The following is a 20,649-nucleotide window of genomic DNA, read 5'->3' on the forward strand; positions in this document are numbered from 1 at the left end:
GGGGGTAGCTTTGCTGCATCCAGTTGGAAATATGTTCCTACAGAACAGGAATCAAACTCATAGTGTCCATTGGAGTAGAGAAATACAATGGAATCATCAGTACATTGATGATCTTGTATCTTATAATCTGAAATGATCTCAAAACAAATTTCAGTCCATTGTCTGGGTAGATACTTCAATCCTCTTAAAATATATCTGTCAGAAGTTAAGTATTCTGGCTTCATTTTCAAGTGATATATTTTTAAACAGAGGTTGTATGCATAGTACCTTAAGGTGCCTAGCAGTCTGACCTCCTTAAATAAGGGTTTGACACTATCCACTAGCAAAGGATCCAGCACTTTCCAGCTAATCTTCACCATTCAGGAATGACATGGATCCAATAAACAGGTTGTAGAACAAATTCCTCCCAACACATTCAGAACCTTGATGAGCAACATTGCCCTAAACTCAAGCATAAAAAACTTTAATAACCTCTGCTGTTATGAATGTAGGCAGCTCAGTCCAAATCTGCTGCACTTTTTTTCTGCAAACAAAATAAAATAAAATAATAAATAATAATAATTCTCACAATGGATGCCAGAAAGGTAGGGCTCTCAAGAGAAGAAAATTTGTATTAATCCAGCTTTCCATTTTATGGACTAAATCTGATGATAATGTTAGTCCCCTTGACTTCAAGGATAAGATTGACAACCATAGTTTGTACTAATGGGTTTTTTTTGTGACTCCATGGACCAATTCAGGAAGAACAAAGTTTACTGTACAAACAGAGTCATTAGCCTAGTTGTGTTGATTGAACTGCATGTTTTTTCTGTACTTGGCACCATGCTTTCAGCTGCTCAATACACTTCATCTGAAAAGTCATGGACACCCATCCTTAAGGAATAGCACCATGCAACACAATCATCAGGTTTTGAAAGATAGAGTCAGAAATGTTTATCTTGAGCAGCTTTTTTTAGGGTGTCTTTGAAGCATTTCATCTGCCCTCCACATTTATGATTGCCAGCACTTAATTTGGAATATAAGAATTGTTTTGATAGACGGGGTCTCAGGCATACAAATTATGTGGCCAGTCCATATCAAATGGGCACATATGAAATGAGCCTCAATGCCAACTGAACCAGCTTTTACCAGAACTTCCATGTTGGAAACCCGGTCCTGCAATTTGATGTCCAGAAATCATCATAGCTGTTGCAAATGGAAATTGTCAAGCTTTTTAATGTGCTATGGATAACAGATCCATGTTTCGCAGACACAGAGCAACATCATGAGGACAACAGCATTACAGACTTTGATTTTTATCCATGGACAGATTCCATGTTGTTTCCAGATTCGGTGATATGGGAAACCATATGTGGCACTGGCTTTCTTAATTTGCACATCCACTTCATGATCTATTGTCACTTTGTTTTTCAACATGCTACTAAGATAAGTAAACTGTTGATGGTTTGGAGCACGGGGCCTTCAAGCTTCCTGATGGGTCTTGATAAGGTTGTTGAGAAGCTGGCTGGTATGTAAGCTTGGTTTTCATTCAGCTGATGGTGATGTGAAAGTTGAGAGCTTCCTCAGCAAAGTGTTTTGTAAGATCCTGTAGTACTGCTTCAGAGAGCACCATCAAGGCACAATTAACAGTAGAGCAGTTCCTGGATCAATGGTTTTATCACCTTGGTGTTCACGCATAGACTGGAAAGAATGAAGAGCTTACCAGTGAGGAAATGTTTAAAGATGCCACATCTTTGCTTGATTGGAAATGGGTTTGTTAGATTACCATCAGTGTTAATTCTTCCAGTCATGCCTTTATGGAATTGCCAAATAATTTTAATAAATTTATCTGGAAATCCAAGTTTAGCAAGCAGTTTCCAGAAGGCAATCCAGTTGACTGTGTTGAATGCCTTGGTTAGATCGAGAAACACAACATTCAAAGGTTGGTGTTGTTCACAACATTTTTCCTGTAGTTGCTGAATGATGAAAATCATGTCAACAAGGCTCTGCTTAACATGAAAGTCACACTGTGACTCAGAATGTTGTCAGTGATTTGGGTCAGGAGTCTGTTCAGAAAGTTCCATGCAAGAATCTTGCCTGCCATGGAGAGCAAAGAGATACTGTGGTAGTTACCACACTTGCTCTTTGAGCTTTTATGCTTATAGATAGTGACAATGTTGGCATCTTTCAGTTGTTGCAGTACAATTTCTTTAAGTTAGACATGTAAAAAAAACTATAAAAGCCTATTAATGAGAAGATTTCCTCCATGTTTGAAAACTTCACCTGGAATGGCAGGGACAAGGAGATCTGTCATTTTCCATTACTTGAATAACACCTTCCCGCATGTGAGTGGACTGGCAAGTGCATTAGATGTGGGCAATTTGTGAACATTATCCAGCGACTCATCAAAAAACAGTAGATTAATAATTTAGTAGTTCACTAAAATGTTCCCACCGCCATTGGTGGTTGGCAGTGTGATCTGTGATATCTGCTCTTCTACTATGGATGTAGGCAGCTGAGTCCAAATCTACTTCACTTTTTTCTTCAAATTAATAAAATAAAAAAATAATTAATTAATAATTTTCACACAGGAGGCCACAAAAGTAGGGCTCACAGGAGAAGAAAACCTGCATTAATCTGACAATCCATCTGATGGACTAAATCTATTTAAGATTTTGTAAGTGCTATGGTGGAGTCAAAGAATCTCTTCTTTGGCTCATGCAACAATCATAGTGTATAATTTTTTTAAAAATATTTATTTCAAAATCTAAGTCTCAGACTTGTTCCACCAGGCCTCCAGCAGTCTGCCCCAACACTTCATCTGCAAGGCACATCAGTAAACAAGGTGACCTGTGAGGAAGGAGCCAAAGACACCTAGAAGACACACACCCTCTCAAAGGTGGAGAACAGAATGGTATTATAAAGTTTTACCAGTCTCTTAACAGAGTAGAGTCAGAAAAATAATATTCACCTCCAAAGTCCAAACACCTCAGTTCAATCAGTCTCCTAAGGTGAACAATCAAAACAGATTCTTTGCCCCCAACCTGAAAATGCAGGAGGCAGTGACCAGCTCACGCCATGTATACAATATCCATTCCATGGCACTTTAATTCCAGCCCAAATATCAGAAGCAAACTCTGCCTAAGTGTTGAGTTCACAATGACCTGGGACAGTCTTATGGCGATCCCGAACTGACTTCTAAGATGCATCATCTATATGGATGTTGAAGTCACCATACACTATGACTATGGGCAATTCCAGTGACACTGTAATGAGGAATTAAATAAGCTTATACAGGGACTTTGCTTGCAATTGGACAATCCATCCACCAGTGTTACCCTTCTTTACAACTATCCCTGAATGGACACACAATGTTGGACCTAGTTTTGGATCTCCCCATAGTTTAGTCTGGATGTAGACGTCTTGGCCATACTACATCCTCTCTTTTTATCCTTGAAAAGCATTTGTAAAAGGTGGATAATTATCATTACCCACATTTTATAGATGGGGAAGCTGAAGCACAGACAGAAGAGTTGTCCACCCAGTCACATGGGGAGCAAATAACAGAAAAATGGATTAGTCTTCTGACTCCATAGTCTAGTACCCTATACATTGGACCATGCTCTCATAAACAGCACACAGAAAGTGGTGGCAATTATTATATATGCTGACTACGCTCTGACCATTGGCTAAGTTCTTTGGAGCCTACAGTTACAGCTAAAGAATTTTACTTCTTACATAATTCTAATCTAAGTCACTATTGTGGTATAATATGTCCAACAAATACACAACTAAGGGCTTGTCTTCACTTACCTCCGAGATTCGGCGGCAGTCGACCGGAGTTACACAAGCTACTCAAAAAACGTGTGTAACTCCCGTCGACTTCTCTTCTTCTGTTCTGCGCACCGTCTTCACTGCACTGCGCCGACAGGAACTGCGTTCCCGTCAACACAGCGCTATGCCACTTGAGAAGGTGGTCTTAATACGTCGATTTCTGGATCGACTGAGCGGGTCTTCACTGACCGCTCAGTCGATCCAGAGAAGTCAATCTGATGGCAGTGAATTTGCTGCCGTCAGTGAAGACATAGCCTAAGAAACCTGACCTAGGACAGACAGAATGAGGCAAATGGCAAATTAGCGTAGAGTACACGAGCCAGTTTATGGGAAGAGCTATAATCTGAACACAACTATGGATTTGTAATCAGACAGGTCTGAACACAGCCCTGCCACCCAAGAAGAACACTACAGGATATCAGCTATGCCTCCTTTTTTCTATGTATTCCTAGTTTCTAACAAAGTGCAGAATTGAGCCCTCAGTGAGTGACTTCTAATGACATTCCCAAATAAACAACATTGTAAGAGGTGTTTAACCCTTTAAATTACCATTAGCTAATCAGAATAATTGTTCAGTAATCATTTTCTTTTATTAAATGTTCACTGAATCAGAATGCTCATACTGCTTTTCAGTTAAAACCTAGAATAGTCACAGATGACTCAATAACATGTATTAGCAGCAATAGGACCCACTAAAAATGCATATTACTAGGAGGAAATAGACCTCTTAAGAATCTAAGTTAACTTCTTGATGTAGTCAGTTATTTCTACTCATGTCTATTTCTAAAGGGGTTTTCTAACTGGACCTGGGATTTAGTCAAAAACAGAAGTGATGACCAGATTCTGCCCCTTCTCTGAATGTGAGGAGGAAAGAAGCGTGTGTGGTGAAGTATCTGCCACTATCCACCAGTACTTCTTTCCACACACAAATGGGGTGATGCTAGACCTGCAGAGTCTATGGCTATGTCTTCACTGATGGCAGCAAATTTGCCACGTCAGATCAACTTATCTGGATCGACTGGAAGCAATAAATAAAATCTACTAATGGCTTGAAAATGTATTTGAACATATACCATTAACAAATGTTATAGTATGAGGGACTCTGAGGATCCACCACATCACAGATAGACAGTATAGGTATTTAACTATAAACATATATTTGAAATGTGAATGAATTTGGATGATGATATAAAGAATTATTTTGTGTAGACTTGCTATAGTATTAAAGATACAACAATGATTAAGTAGGTAGCAACGAGTTAATCTTACCACAGGAAACAGAAGCACGTAGTTAAATACTACATCACAAATTACCATTTTTATGTCACCACCTCACCATGACTTTAGCACTAACCCATCTCCATCTTCACACTCTCATTAGGATATAATGCATATTCATGGTCCTGATTATATAGCCACTTTCTTGACTTGTTTTAATTGTGCATAAAGACACTGACAGGAGACCTGACCTTTTCAAGATCATTTTCTCTCCATTACTTTTCACAAAGCTATTAACTTGTCGCCTTCCATAAGATTGCAATAATTTATTTTCCATTAATAAAAAAATCCTGGTGCCATGCAAATTAAAATTTATTCAGCAAACAGAATTCTCTGGATTATTTTTAAATGGCTTTATATACTTCTAGCTTGGGAAGAAAACTAATATTAATGGGTACAGACTGAGCGGATAATTGCATACATAGGAGAAAATGAATATACAGCTGATATTGTGGCTTACTGCACATCAATTACCCAGAAGAGTTGCTTTACTTCCTTTTTCAAAAATTTATTAAATCATTTATTTCAGGGGATATCAATATAATCTTGAAATTATCCCCATTGTATGAAAAACTTGGCAACCTGATGCACAAACAATAAATGTTAGTATTAGAAAGCCACACTAAATAAAAATACTTGAAGGCAGAAATGAAATTATTTAAGGGGTCGCATAGATAAAGTTCTAACAGTATTACAACATATTTAGAACTCAGTCAGGAGGTACTGCTGCAAATTCTGTTCCTGTTTTAGCAACACTTTTCCTATAGAAATGAAAGACATTGGAATTGACCCAAACTTATTATGATGCTGGTTTTTTAATTTTAATTTTTTATCGTGCAGTAAAAATCCTTTATGGACAACATAGCCAACAGAACATGATAGTAATCACCTTGTATTGTCTTATCAATTACACATTAAGGTATCATATGCATTTAGCCTTACTAAAATTATTCCAATCTGGAAAAATGGCTAATGTACAATGTTTGAGACTTTAAATGTTGTGTGAGTGACATATAGTAATTACTATCCAACTAGACATTTCATATGAAGAAATCTCAATGTTTATAGGATGACATTAAAACTTAAAGTCATCATAATTGTAGCTGTTCAAAATCCATGATCATTTAATTGCAGTGGGAATGTGGAGATGATAAAACCCAGTTGTGCATCATAGGTTTGAAATTTTCAAACAGAAGCAAAACTCTTGATTATTTTTTCTTCAGCATCATAGAAATTTGAGATGAAAAGATCCATTGGCTATCTATTCCATTGCCTTTCATAGTATATTAAGTACTTTGTCCAGTCACATTTTAAATGAGATGTTATTAAATGCTGTTCAATTGTACCTTTTGCAGTGAGTGTGTAAAAGAGAGATGATTGACTTTCCATTCACCAGCACATCTGAAGCCAAATGTGTCAGAACCATGTTTCCAGAAGTCATCTAGCTAAGTGTGATGAAAATTATGAGTACAGGAAGAATACTGAGACAATAGGTGCTATCATAAGTACCTTGACAGACAGACCAACATGAAAAAGTGGGGGGAGGGAATGCATTAGACTATAGGGGAGAGAAAGGAATGAAGAGGATAAAAGATTATTATAGACAGAGCCTGAAGAAGAGAGATGCCTCAATCTAGGCAACAGAAGACCTGAGGGCCTATACATGATGAAAAGACCTACAGACTGGAACAAAGAAAAAGACTTCTAAAAAGCTCTGTTCATTAAAAGTAGAATAACTGTCAAAATGCCTAGGGCAAAACAAAAGAGAAATGTTGTGGGTTTGCAGCAAAAGGAGGTGTGTGTGTCTGTATGTGGGGGGCAGAACGAGGGCGACCTAAAGGAATGAGGGAGACCTGGAGCTAGCTGGGGATCTGAAAATGAGAAGGAAAGGGGCTTTTACAGGAAACAGCAAGCACCTTAGAGAAAGAAAGACAAGAAAGCATGAAAAATGAGAGAAGTCTGCAAAGAGATAGCAAAGTATAAACATCAGCAATGGTTCCAATCCTAGAAGATTCACCCTGTCAGATGGACTGTAACCTGGAAGTCTGAGAACCTTTATTCCTATATGGTTGTGCTACTAGATTGTTCTAGTAATTGTTCCATTTAGTGGATTTGTGTATTTGAAACTGTTCTGACTAATTTTAATTTTCAATTTTATACACAAGTTCATGAACCTGAGACTGCTATGGAATTCCTCATCCCTATTGCACTTGGAAAAAAAAATTATTGTCAAACATAGTATGTTTTATTCATACACATTTTAAACAAAGGCAGATTTAACCGATTGTGCTTGAGGTAATGGGCTGTAACTCAAGAGTACTTTTTTAAACTCAAAGCAGAGAACTGAATCTCATTTAATTGGTGAATGAATTTGTGATTGACATAAATTCCCTATAATATGTAAACAGTTTTGCTAATATTCTTTTTGAGGTCTTTAAGGATTTTTCTGTTGAATAATGGTCTTAGTTATTTAGGAAGAAGACCCTGTAACTTCAGGTTAACTCAGGCTTTTCCCTAGCACTTTGTTAATATGCCCCAAACACAGGTTGGGTGACAATGGAGAAAAATGGTATATGTAAAGTCAAAATTATATAATTATTTGAAAGGAAATAACCCTATAAAAATGGCATTCAATTTACTAAGAATGATCTTGGTCACTAGAGAGTTAAACACAATTGGTTAAAGCATAGAAGTTTGATATTCTTCATGTGCAGGGATGAGCAAGGAACAGCCTCATTTCTGATATTTGAGGTTGACATCATGGCAGATACAAAAAAAAACATTCTCTATAAGGATGTTAGCCGCTTATAGTAACCCCCTTCGAATCCACCCTTTGTCCCTTCTTGCCAATTCCCATCTTGCCACCCTCCTATCTGCCCTGGTGAACTCACCATATCTGGGACATGCGCTGATCTGTGTGCTAGTCAAGAGACATTGAAAAAGTGGTATGTGTAACTTTTGTGATTCATGGCTGTCAGTGCAACCACAGTACTGATTCTGTTCATTGTTTCTTTGGCTTCTGCAGATGAGCCCTTGAGGACCCACTCCTCCACACCGGCAGAGCACCTTTGTCAGATAAAGTGGCGAACCAGGATGAGTAAGGAGGATATGTTTTGTAAAGTGCTGCAGTCAACAGATGTGGCACATAGCAAAACAAGAAAGTGGAGGGAGACAGTTAATGAAAGACTGAGGCTAGATAGCATGGAAAGGATGCAGGACAGGAATGGATGATAAAGGTCCTGGAGGACCAGACAGATATGATACAGTCCCTCATTACCCTGCAGTCTGAACATATCCGTGTATGATTCCCTCTGTAGCCAATACAGAACTCTGTTCCATGCCCTCCCCAAACTTCTCCACTTCATTCCTCATGTGTTCCGGGTCCCTCAAAGTACCCCATGTATTCCATGCCTAGGGACTGGTTTCCCAATGACAGCTGGAGTTACACACAGCTGTGAGATCCCTAACCATGAGACTGTTCCTCATTGCCATGTTCCCTCTTTGACTAAAAATTTGTGTTTTTTCCTGTTATTAAACTTGAGTCTTTGAAATAAAATGAGTATTTATTTGTGTCATACACACATCAGTCAGTGCAAACATTCAAATACGGTGGCTATAGGTAGGAATATTTGCGGAGCACAATTAACGCTCAGGAAGCAACCGCTACAAAGTAATTCAAGGCAGCAAGTAAACATTGCCTGGCCGAATACATCACATAAAGACACATTACTGGGAATCACTGTCAAAATACTCCTTCAAAGCCTCCCTGATTTGAATAGCATCCCACTGTGCCCCTCTAATTGCCCTTGTATCTGGCTGCTCAAAATCAGCAGCCAGCCGATCAGCCTCAGCAGTCCAACTTTTCCCTCTTCGCTTCACAAATATTATGCAGAGTACAGCAGGCTGCAATGACCATCAGAACATTTTCCTCACTGAGGTCTAACTGGCCAAAAAGACAAGCGCCAGCGACCTTTTAAGTGGCCAAAGGCACATTCAACGGTCATTCAGCACCTTTTGAGCCTGTTGTTGAAGTGCTCCTTACTGCTGTCTAGGTTCCTGGTGTAAGGCTTCATGAGCCACAGTAGCAAGGGGTAGGCAGGGTCTCCAAGGATCACTGTGGGCATTTCCACATCCCCCATTGGAATCTTCTGATTTGAAAAGAAAGTCCCAGAGTGCAACTTTCTAGACAGTCCAGTGTTACGAAAGATGTGTGACATGCACCTTCTCTGACCTCCCCATGTTGATGTCAGTGAAACGGCCCCGGTGATCCACCAGCACCTGCAAGATGGCGGAGAAGTAGCCCTTTTGGTTGATATACTCTGTTGCAAGATGGTCAGGAGCCAATATTGGAATATGTGTTCCATCTGTCACCCCACCACAATTAGGAAATTGCATTACCTCAAAGCTATCAATTATTTCCAGCACATTTCTGAGAGTCACAGTCCTTCATAGGAAAAGGCAATTAATAACCTTGCACACTTGCATCAGTGCAACCAGTGGACTTTCCAGCTCCATCCAATCACAATGGACTGGTAGCAGTCTGGAGTTGTCAGCTTCCACAAAGCAATCGCCACTTGCTTTTCCACAAAGAGTGCAGCTCTCATTCCGGTGCCCCAGCACTGTGGCGCAAGGACAAGCGCTGCATGCAATTCCAGGAAGGTGGATTTGCACACCTGAAAGTTCTTCAGTCACGGCTCATCATCCCATATATGCATCACAATGTAATTTCACCACTCAGTGCTTGTTTCCTGAGCCCAGTACCGCTGGGCCACCAGGACAAGCTATTGTGTGAATGCCAGCAGCAATCCTGAATTATTTGTCTCCATGGCAGAGAGCAGGGCAGGCATCATTGATTCACTCTGTCTTGTAGCTCCTGAAATACTTTCACATAACAAAACAAGAAAACAAGAACCATCCACATTGTGTTCATAATGCTCATCACCAGACAGGTCAACAGTTCAGGATCCATGCTATCAGGAAGAGACGGCAGGCACAGTTTACAAGGGATGTTGGAAAATGGTGTGAAATGAAGGCGAAGCCCATGGAATGATGGGACAGAAAGAACTGCATCATGGGATGGTGAGCAGGTCCCAATGATGCACTATGATCCATTCCCAGAGCTCCCAGCAGGAAAGAGTGACAAAGGGTGGCCAGTTGCACATTGGGATAGCTATCTACAATGTAATTCTCTCTCTGTTGATGCAAAAGCAATGACTGTGGACGCATGCTACCGACACAACAAGCGGTCTGTGGACGTGCACAACCTATGTTATTAAAGTGGCTTATGATTGTCAACATAACTTAGGTCGACTTAACCCTGTAGTGTAGACATGGCCACAGTAACAATAAGGTCAGACTTCTAGGTTGATAGCTGAAGATGAAAGGATGTGCTATGCAATGCACGCACTCCTTTAACTAAGCATAAGTGAAATCAATGGTTAAATGAAACTCTTTAAATACTGTTTAAAAATAAGCAACAATTTACTAACACTAGTAATTTATTGCACATACAAGAAAGGCTAAGGTAACTTGATATTTTCCAGTTGACTTGCTCTAGTTTTAGCTCCACTTTCGCTTTTGCTAGGAATACTTGAGCATGTTTTGACAAACCTAAATAATGAGTTTGTTACATCTGTGAAAGAATATTGCATAACCCATTGCCGAATCCAGTAGGACAAATGTTCCAGTATGCTTTAAATTTATAACAAGACCAAACCCAACCTATTCTGAAATCTTATATAATAATAATATAAATAGCAACTGCACTTGCTAATACAAGATATATAAAAGTCTGTCTGTTTAAGTTTATGCCATCCATCCATCTAAATACAAATCATGAAAAAATACACTAGGTAGAATATTCAGAATTGCCTAAGTGATTTCAGCAATTTAAGTCCTATTGAAAGTCAGAGGGACTTAGGTTCCTGCATTACTTATGTGCTTTAAAAATTTTTACCCATCATTTTTATTTTCAAAATCTAGGTAACAGGGTCAATCAGACAATAAGGTTAAATTACTTAAAAACAAGCAAAGAAGAAGTGCCAATTAAACAACGAAACTGTGGTAATCTTATCAACGAACAGCAGAATCAACCTAACAAATCAATTAGCTTTTCCAACTAGAAAGATAGTACTGCAGTAAACTATGTAGTCGTACAAAATTTCACAAAATGAGAATTCAATGGACAATTTACCTAAAACTAACATGGCATATTTTAAATACTATATTCCCCTATTTGCTCAATGTTATTGTGATGGGCCTGTAGATGCAGAAACCTACGTATAATATGCAGTATATTTATTCTGCTGTCTTTAATAAAAGCATGTTTTACATTACATAACCTAGCTTTTATGATTACCATAACTCAAACTTTTCTATAATATGAATTATCTCTGCCTGTATTCAGCAATATAGAAAGCATAACCTTATTATTACTCCACCATTCATGAATATTATATTCATGTACTACAGTAGTCACCAGTTAACATTTACAGTGAATGTGTGATAAAGATACATTTATTATGGTTTGTTTCTTTCACAGAATCGCAACTTTGGCAAGTTAGTCCTGACAGCAGGGGGTTAGAGATTCCCATCAATGGGGTTAGATTCCCATTTACAAGGTGAGAATAATTTAGGGATTGAAGTTGGCCCAAGGAGCTTGGGAGTCTGGTGTAATGCCTTTTTTTTTTTTGTGAATTAGGTATCAGACCATTTTTTGAGAGTTGGTTTTGCAGGATACTCAAGATCTCATGGAAAGGTCTACAGATTCCTTGCTACAGGCCTTGACTATGGCTTGTAATTGAATAGCTCCATTAGGGAGCTGAATGAAAGCAAGCTGGTTAGGACAAAACCAACTATCAATTTAGGCTGTATTTTAAGTAGCTTTGGAGAGGTGAGTTAGAACTGATCAGGAGAATATTTTTTCCTGCAAAAATATTCGATGAAAATGAATTTTGTTTTGTTTTCTCTTAAATGAAAAATGAAAACAAATATTTTTGTTGAAACATTTTGTCAAAAGATAATTTTGGCAAATTTTTTTGGATGAAAAAGCCAGTTTTCAGTTAGCTCTAATGAAAGGTTTTATATCACATTATCAACGTACTAACCCATCTCATCCCTTTCTGGGTTAGACAAGACAAAACATGGTGGATCAAGTTCATGCTTGATACAATGTCACTGGAGTGTTGAAATCAAGGGAAACATACCAGGGATTAGTTTGGCATGGCTTGTTTATCATCAGCCTGATGATTTAGTTTTTCCAGTGGTCATCACTCTCATGTGTTCATCATAAGAACCTACTTCTCCAGGGGTACTGGAACAATTTGTATAGCTGGGTGCTGAGAGCCATTGAACCAAACTGCAAACTCTGAATATAATGGAAATCACTTCAAGTTAGGGCATGAGGCAGCACCCCCAGCATCCCTAGTTCCAGCACCTATGTACTTCTCACTCAATTATAGTCGTAAATCTGTTTCTCCCACTGTATTTTCTCACCCACTATGTAATAAGAGTGTGATTACCAGGAGTGTTTGTAGGACAATAGTTTGGCCCTAGTCACATGACATGAGTCAGTGTTACAGAAGTTTGTATCCCTATCACAAAGCAGGTGTTAGTATCCACTGACTCCTATGGCTACCACTATACTCAGCATCTCATATAGGAAAAACATTGCTTTATCCCCCTTTAGTTTTGCTGATGAGTGTATCCTGAGTGCCCACCCTGTCTCCAGCTGAATGCATAATGTGGACTTTTTACATAATGCATAATGTGGGCACTTTATTTTCACCAAGACTGCAGTGTTTCTGGGAAAATTTCTGAATCACCAAGGCTAGCTTTTTGATGGATGCTGCCCTGCGTAAATAATAGATATTTCATCTTATCACATTAACCCAACTCAGGCATGAGACTCATTGGAATCAAACTGATGATATTCTATATAGGTATCAGATTTAAGAACCAAGGGGGAGATCCTGGCCCTGTTGCTGTCAATGGGCGTTTTGCCACTGACTTCAGTAGAGCCAGGATTTCATTGTACACTTTTATTTTGCAGGAAGTAAAATATATAGAAAAGTAACCTGATTTCTAATCTTGTAGGAAAAAGCTTTTCATTTCCCACAAATGGTTATATGCCATATTTCTTATATAAAGTTCTTGTATGAAGTAAAACATAAAAATGCATCTCTTCATGATCTATGTTTGTGCTTATTGTACTACCAAATAGAGCATATAAATCAGGGTGGCCAAACCACAGCTTGTGAGGTGCATGCTGCTCTTTTACAGTTAAAGTGCGACACGCAGAACCCTCTATGCTCCCTACCCCATTCTTCACCTACCAGATTGTGGTGGGGAGCTCGGAGCTTCTGCCCTGCGGCAAGGTGGTATGGCTAGAGGATTCTACCCAGCAGGGAGTGGGGTCTCAGAGGGTCAGTAAGTTTGGCGACCCCTGGCATGTATCTTTAGTTCCAACATACAAAATGATCGCTAATAGTGTTCTGATATTACAATATCAAAGGTTTGTCATTAAAAGCAAGCATACTATCAAGTGGGAAAGCAGACTTCTCTTGCAATTACTTTCCTATTAGCTGCTGCCCATTGCTCCTGACAGGTATAAATTAGATCTCGCTAGGTTGCCTACAGATTAATGAGTTCCAAAATTGGCATTTAATTGTTTGGGAGTAAGAGTCAGAAAAGGGAGGGATGTGCAAAAAATCTTTATACACCTGCGATTAGAAGATATTTTCCCTTCTTTTTCCCTTCCCCCTCCCCCCTTGGCATCGCTTGGGTGATAACTGACACTTCTATCAGAGGATTCCTTTCGACGCAGCAGAAACTTGCAGCTGAGGCAAGGCCAGAATGAATAATCTGCGTGAGCAAACACACAGCTGCTGTTTGTGGAGAGAGATTCTATTAACGAACAGTGAATTCTCATAATTAGCTGAGCGGTTTCTGCAGCTGCCCGCCTGACCCCAGACTACACAAATTGTGGGTGGTGTTCGGCCTCTAAATCAATCTTACCTAATTACTATAAGCATGTTCCTCCAATCCTAATGACTGGGGGTGGGTGGGGGAGACATTTTCCTACCCATTCAAATGTTCTTCTTACTAGATTCTCCTTTGTGCCTAAATTCATATTTTTCTATTAGCATTTCTAAGGATATACAGGTGTGGTTACATCAGAAGCACAGAAGTATTATTCAGGCCCTACAACAATGTGCCAGCATGTGTCTGCTTTGCAAACGGTAGCAAAGTGTATGCTCGTTGGAAGCATCTGCCTTGCTTCAGTTCACAAAACATAATTTAAAACATACATGGATGTCTGGATTCATTCGAAGCTCTCCTTCCCTTTCCTCCCATAATAATTCAAAGAAGCAGAAAAACATGATTTGAAACTTCATATCGTCCAAAGCACAATTTCAACTACGTTATCACTTGGCACTCTGACATCACATGACAAGTGCCTCAGTCTTTCAAATAGAGTATTTTTATTGATGGTCATTTGTTTGGTGGAGGGTCAATCTAAATTATATTTGTGAACTGAAGTGGAGCAAGCAGCCAAAGGGTTCACCTTGAATTGAAGTTAGTAAACCTCAACACTTCTCCACCTATGGTAACCCATCAGCAAACCTGGCCATTATTCTAATTTGCCTATAGGCCATAGAGTTGTAGAAAGGAATACAGATTTATGAGTATCCATGCCTTTATGGCATACATATGATAGTGTCCTTTTGTGTTATAGGTTTTTAGTTAGGAGATATATTAACAGAACATTTCCCCAAGGAAATAACACATATAATTCATGTTATTTTAACTGGGAATCACATTAAAATGTTTCAAATGAAATCTCATTAAGTGTTATTCTATCCAGCTTCAGTAGATGTTATTGTTTACAGCAATTCCTCTAAGTGATCAGATATGTTGGGGGCTGATTTTTTAATTTTTCTAACAGTCTTTCTTTTGGGACTAGTCATCCATAAAAATCTGGTTTGTGACCTTTTTTCTGATATTGTCTTCTCATGAGAGCTTCTTGCTCCCAGAAGGTCTATATGTATGTATAGGTACTAACTTTCATTGGACTGACAATTTGCCCTTGGGCAAATCACTATTCAGTACTCAAAGTCCTGTGGTATCTATAAAATAGGGATAATACCCTGTAATTGTGAGGATAGATTAATGTAGGTTTTTAAGGTTCTCAGATAGAAAGTTGATGGGGGTCTTATGTTTATCCAGATATAGCAACTTTCAAGGGTACTGTGGGTACAGATATGTCATTTCTCCAGGTACCCAGTTATAGACTTTCTGGTCCAGACTTTCTAAAGGCAACCTCCCACAACCCTGTTCTACAATTTTAAGCTTGTAATTCTCTGCAGGTGCAAATATTAGGCGTTGGATGGTTAGTTACCTGATCTGCATGTGCAAATCAGGTAGTCCCAGGAATGATTCTTACAACAGTTTTATAATTGTATAGGATGAAGTATGATAGAAGCAAACAAAAATGGGAGGAAATGGACTGTGAGAGATATATTTGACCTGAGTAACCATTACAGTTGAGCAAATAATTCATAACAACCAATGTATTAGCTAAATGTTGCTTCCCTTAACTAACATGAAATGTTTGCAAGCCAGTTGCAAAATTCTCATATGCATTCATTATTTAACATTATTTGTGAATTATTTTATTAATTGTTTGTCCTATATCAATAGTTTGAACTGTTCATTGTGAACATTCAGCACATGAACTTTGATTTTTTTGATTTATACATTGGATGACTTGTGTAACTAACCAACATAATGGATTTCAAATTTTGAATATTACAATCCAGTATACAATTTGTAATTCATTCTTGATGAACTCTTAGAATTTATATTTATAATTCACATGTTGGCTAGTGTAGCTCAACTGCTTGAATGTTTATGCAAAGCGGAAGAGAAGAGTTCACAAAGACAGTCAACTGGAATTTTCTGGAAAAATATTGTAGTAATGATTCATCTCCTAAATTAAAACAAAATAAAACAAAACCCAAACCCTCTGGTTTTTCTCTGAATCATAATTTATGGGGTTAAAATGTAATGCAGTATCTGTATTTTCTGTTTTGCAGATCAAGAGTATAAGCTCAAATCATAAACGTTTCATCTTTCTCCAATCAGCGCAATACGATGAAAGAGTCACTATTTAATTTACTTTAGTCATGGCAAAGCCTAATCCTCCTGCCATCTTATTCATGATAGCAGACATTTTAATATCGTAAGTCTCTACACAAGTTAGTTCTGATTATGTTAACTGCTGCAGCTAGTATGATTAATATGATTACATTAGGAAATTAAAATCTTACATTCCCTAAACCTCAGTTAATGGACTAACAATAAAAATAAAGAGAAATGTGATCACCTCTTTGCAACACATATACCTTACAGGCCAAATCCAGCTCACCTCACATGCACAAGTAACACCACTGATGTCAATGGGGTTAATCCTGTGAGCAAGATTATGACCTGGCATTTGTAAGACTAATTTTAAATTTGAATTTTATATTTATTGGATAATTATGAAATGGTTGCTGTAGGTAGCAGATAAATGGAGACTTTTGAGTGGCTGTCAGTATATATTGTCCTCCTCCTATTAGTAATATCCAGTATGTATTGGTTGTCTCTTTTCCGTGTTTTAATCGACATCAGAAATAAAACACAGCCTGAGACATAGTCAAGAAATGCATATCTGTTGCACCCTATTGCTTATGTAGTATACAGGCCCCCCCCAATAAATCTCCTGAATACAACTTGAAATATTATATACTTTGGTCCTTATCAACAAATGAAGACTCGGTTTCCTACCTGGAAAAGGAAATCCTTTTCCATTTAATTTGTGTATTAAAAATATTTCATTTATCATGTCACTCTTGATAAAAACATGGGGATCTTAGATCCCCCGTCTTATAAAAATAATAAAAAAGGAGTAAAACATTCTTTTTGAAATCCCAGATGCAACAACTATTTAATTTCACATAAGATACTACAAGATACTCCCATCTTCAGGTATAGCAAGTAAAAGGGGATCTGATAGTCATTTGTGGCATGTTTCATCCCTTATACTACAGACAGCTGAGAAGCTCCGATATGCAAACAAATAGATGAACAGAGAAAGAATACAAGATCCAAGGGATCTGGAAACATGGCACTGACTAAAACACCTGCCAATTCCCTATACATGAAAAATAGGCAATTTTTAACCAGAGAAACAGTGATTGAGACAAAATTTCCTCCTTAGTTACACTGGTGTAATGTTTTACCCAGATATACACCAGCATAACAGAATTCAGTCCTTTGTATGTGCAAATACAGTGGCTTTTATACTGCTCGTTTAGTCTGATCCAAAAGCCATTGAAATCAGTGGGAGTCTTTCCATTTGCTTCTATGGCCTTTGGATCAGGTCAAAATAGCCATGGCAATTACAAAAAAAAAAATTTGAAGGGAAGGGGCAGGTGTGAAGGTTGAGAGAACGTTGTCAGGGACACTAGAGTAACCCCCTACCTTTTCCAAAAACTCCCATGGCAGCCACCAGAGAGCAGCAGAGGAGACATTGGTTTAATGACTCATCCACAGGCATAAGAGGGGAACCTTAGAAAGGGATGGCATCTGAGCTCACATCCTGATGTGGCAATCAAGTCCACAACCTTTTAGCACTAGGCTTATATTGATTCATTAATTCCTATTGTACTGCACCTATTTACAGACTTGGAGCCTTAAATTTCCACCTGGTCTGAAGCAAAAGAGTGGCTTCTTTACACAAACTGAATGTATCCAATAAAATTCACCGCACAAGGACTTGCAGGACAAGTGGACTTTTAAGGCTTGAGAAGTGAATGTAGAGTCTTATTCTCTCTCAAGGGAGACATTTTGTAGATTTCGTAGCCTCAAAATCTTTCACCATTTTTTGTTCTGTGCTCTGCTCTGCACTCATTTTTGGATTTGCTGAATTAGTTTCATTGCCTCATGAAACTGGGGATGATAACATGAATCTTGGTCATTCCCTCTTTGGACAAGTAAAGGTGCGGGTAGCAACAGACTTGTGTTTAGAGCTATCCAAATATTTCCAAGATTATCAATCAGCAACATCTCTGCTGGAGTAATTATTTTTTATCTTGCTGAACATCTCTCAGAATGAAGCCTGATGCACCAATGCTAATATTCACTTTATGTAAAAAGCTGCCTCATGCACATTGGTTTAGGCTGAGAAATAGTAACAACAACGTGCTAATGGTATTGAAAAAAATAAGAACAAGAGTTATTTTTCCTGTGCTAGCATGACTGTTACATTTTGTTTGTCAAGCTATTTTACAGAGTTCTCCAGTCATATTTCTTTTAACATGTAAATAGAAGCAGTGCACAAGATAGATTTTATCTCATTTTCTGACCTCTGAATGCCTCATTACAAATACTTCCCACTTAAAGCGTGCAATTATAGAAGTTTCAACCAAAAGTAAGTTATAAATATTCAATCGCACTTGTTCTGTACTTTCAGTCCTAATGTGCCAGATAAGGCTTAAAATTGCCAAGTGCTGTCTGAACAAATACTAAATAGAGAAACAATCTGAGATATCTTGAATGCTTCCATCAGCAGGCCTTGATTACCTATCCTTGGGGAGTAACCTTGGGAGGGACCTGGAGAGGAGAATTCCCTGAGGCTCTCACCACAGTTTACTTGAAAGACCTCCAGAGAGAAGCAGGATAATGTCTGAGTCGAAGACCCCCATCAAAATCGGGGCCCCTGCTGCTATCCCCAACTTCGTGGCAGCATAATTTCATTTCCCAGCCAGAGATTGCTCCCAGGTCTTGCCTTACAATGAATGATGACCATCATCTGAGTCGTAGCTAGGAATTGAGGCCAGGACCTCCAGAATTGAGAGCATGAGGTTCTACTGCCAGCTATTTAAAGGTATTTAGATACCTACACATAGGTGCCTAGATGTTTCTGAAAATCCCATTAGGCACCTGTCCACATCTTTCGGTGCCTAACTACCTTTAAAAATCTGGCCCTAAATCCCCAATTCAACAAAGCATTTAAACACAGGCTTAACCTCAAACATGCAAGCAATCCCTTTGAAGTCAATGGGGCTACTCATGAGATTAGGTGCCTTGCTGGATTTGGGCCTCAAATCTTGATGGTTGGTGCTGAGCACCCTGGCCCAATCCAGCAAAGCATGTAAACACATGCTTAATTTTAAGCATATGACTAGCCCCATCATCTTCAGTGAGATTATTCATACCCTTGAAGTTAAGCATGTGCTCAAGTGCTTTGTAGGACTGGGACCAGAGAGTTCAACACCTTGTAGGATTAAATCCCCTGAATTGGCAGAGCAGTATAAAAATACTGTGTAAGCGGGTCGTCTCCGGGGGAGGCCATAGCGGGACTGGTTTAGTTTCCTATACGCGGGGAAACAGCTCGCGCCTGGCGAGTGAGCTGTCCCAGCACTCCACCCTTAGGCAGGGTGAGCACACAGTCTACCGCTCAGGCCCCCGATCTGGGCGGGCGGACAAGGAGTCAGTTGCTCCAACCCTTAGGCAGGGTGAGCAGCGGCTGATCGCTCAGGCCCTCAGTCAGGGCGAGCGGACAAGGAGTCAGTTGCTCCAACCCCTAGGCAGGGTGAGCAGCAAGGCAACGGCTTCAGGAGCGATCAGGAGAGAGATTCTCCTCGGGGTGGCTAGGGAAAGGGGGGAGGAGGACACAGGCCCACCTGTCTCCACTGCGTCCCAGCCCAGGGCCCTAGTAGCAGCAGAAGCAGCTGCCACTGTGTCGGCAGGGCTCCCGCTGCAACACACCGACTATACCGGGTATTCAGCCCCAGGCTGTGGCTGTCCCTGGGCTACTTCCTCCCTGCTGGCCCCTGTACCTGCCTTCTCCGTGCTGCAAGGGTAGTCCGCCTGGGGTGGGGCTGTCAGTCCCTCCTCATCGACAGGGGGTAAGGCAGGGAGTTCCTCTTCGGGGGGCAGCTCCTCGAGGTCATTGTAGGCTGGAAGGGGCTCAGCCTCTGGCAGCCAACTCAGGGAGGGGCTCGGTCGGCCGGCAGCTCCTCCAGATCCAGCCCAGCCTCAGGGGGTACCCGCCACTCGGGCTGCTCCGGGGTCTCGGCCCAGTCCTGTGGTTCCGGTGTCCAGGACTAGGCTCGGGGTCGGGGTAGCTCGGCCCAGTCATCCTGGCCGGGTTGCCTGGTCCAGCTCCGCGAAGGCCCTATCCAGTCCCCAGGCCTAGGTAGGGCCAGGGTTGGTCGGCAGCTCAACTCTGGCCAAGTCCTCTGCTGGAGGGGCAGAACGTCTGTCTCCGGCAGCAGTCTTTCCTCTACTGAGCTCAGGGGCCAGGCTTTTATACTTCCCCTTCCTGTCAGGGCTCCGCCCCGCTGCAGCTGATTGGACTGGCTGGGTGGTCCTATCACAGCCCTAGTCCCTTGTTGCTGGGCAGACTCGGCGGCAGGGCCTGGGGTTGTCCAATCAGGGCGCTCACGCCCTTCCTCGGGCTCTGTCTCCGGGGGAGGAAATCAGGGAGGCCAAAGCAAAATTGGAGTTGCA

This window comes from Emydura macquarii, unplaced genomic scaffold (genome assembly GCF_026122565.2).
Source record: "Emydura macquarii macquarii isolate MOO-44397 ecotype Brisbane River unplaced genomic scaffold, CSIRO-AGI_Emac_v2 contig_383, whole genome shotgun sequence".
Taxonomy (NCBI): Eukaryota; Metazoa; Chordata; order Testudines; family Chelidae; genus Emydura; species Emydura macquarii.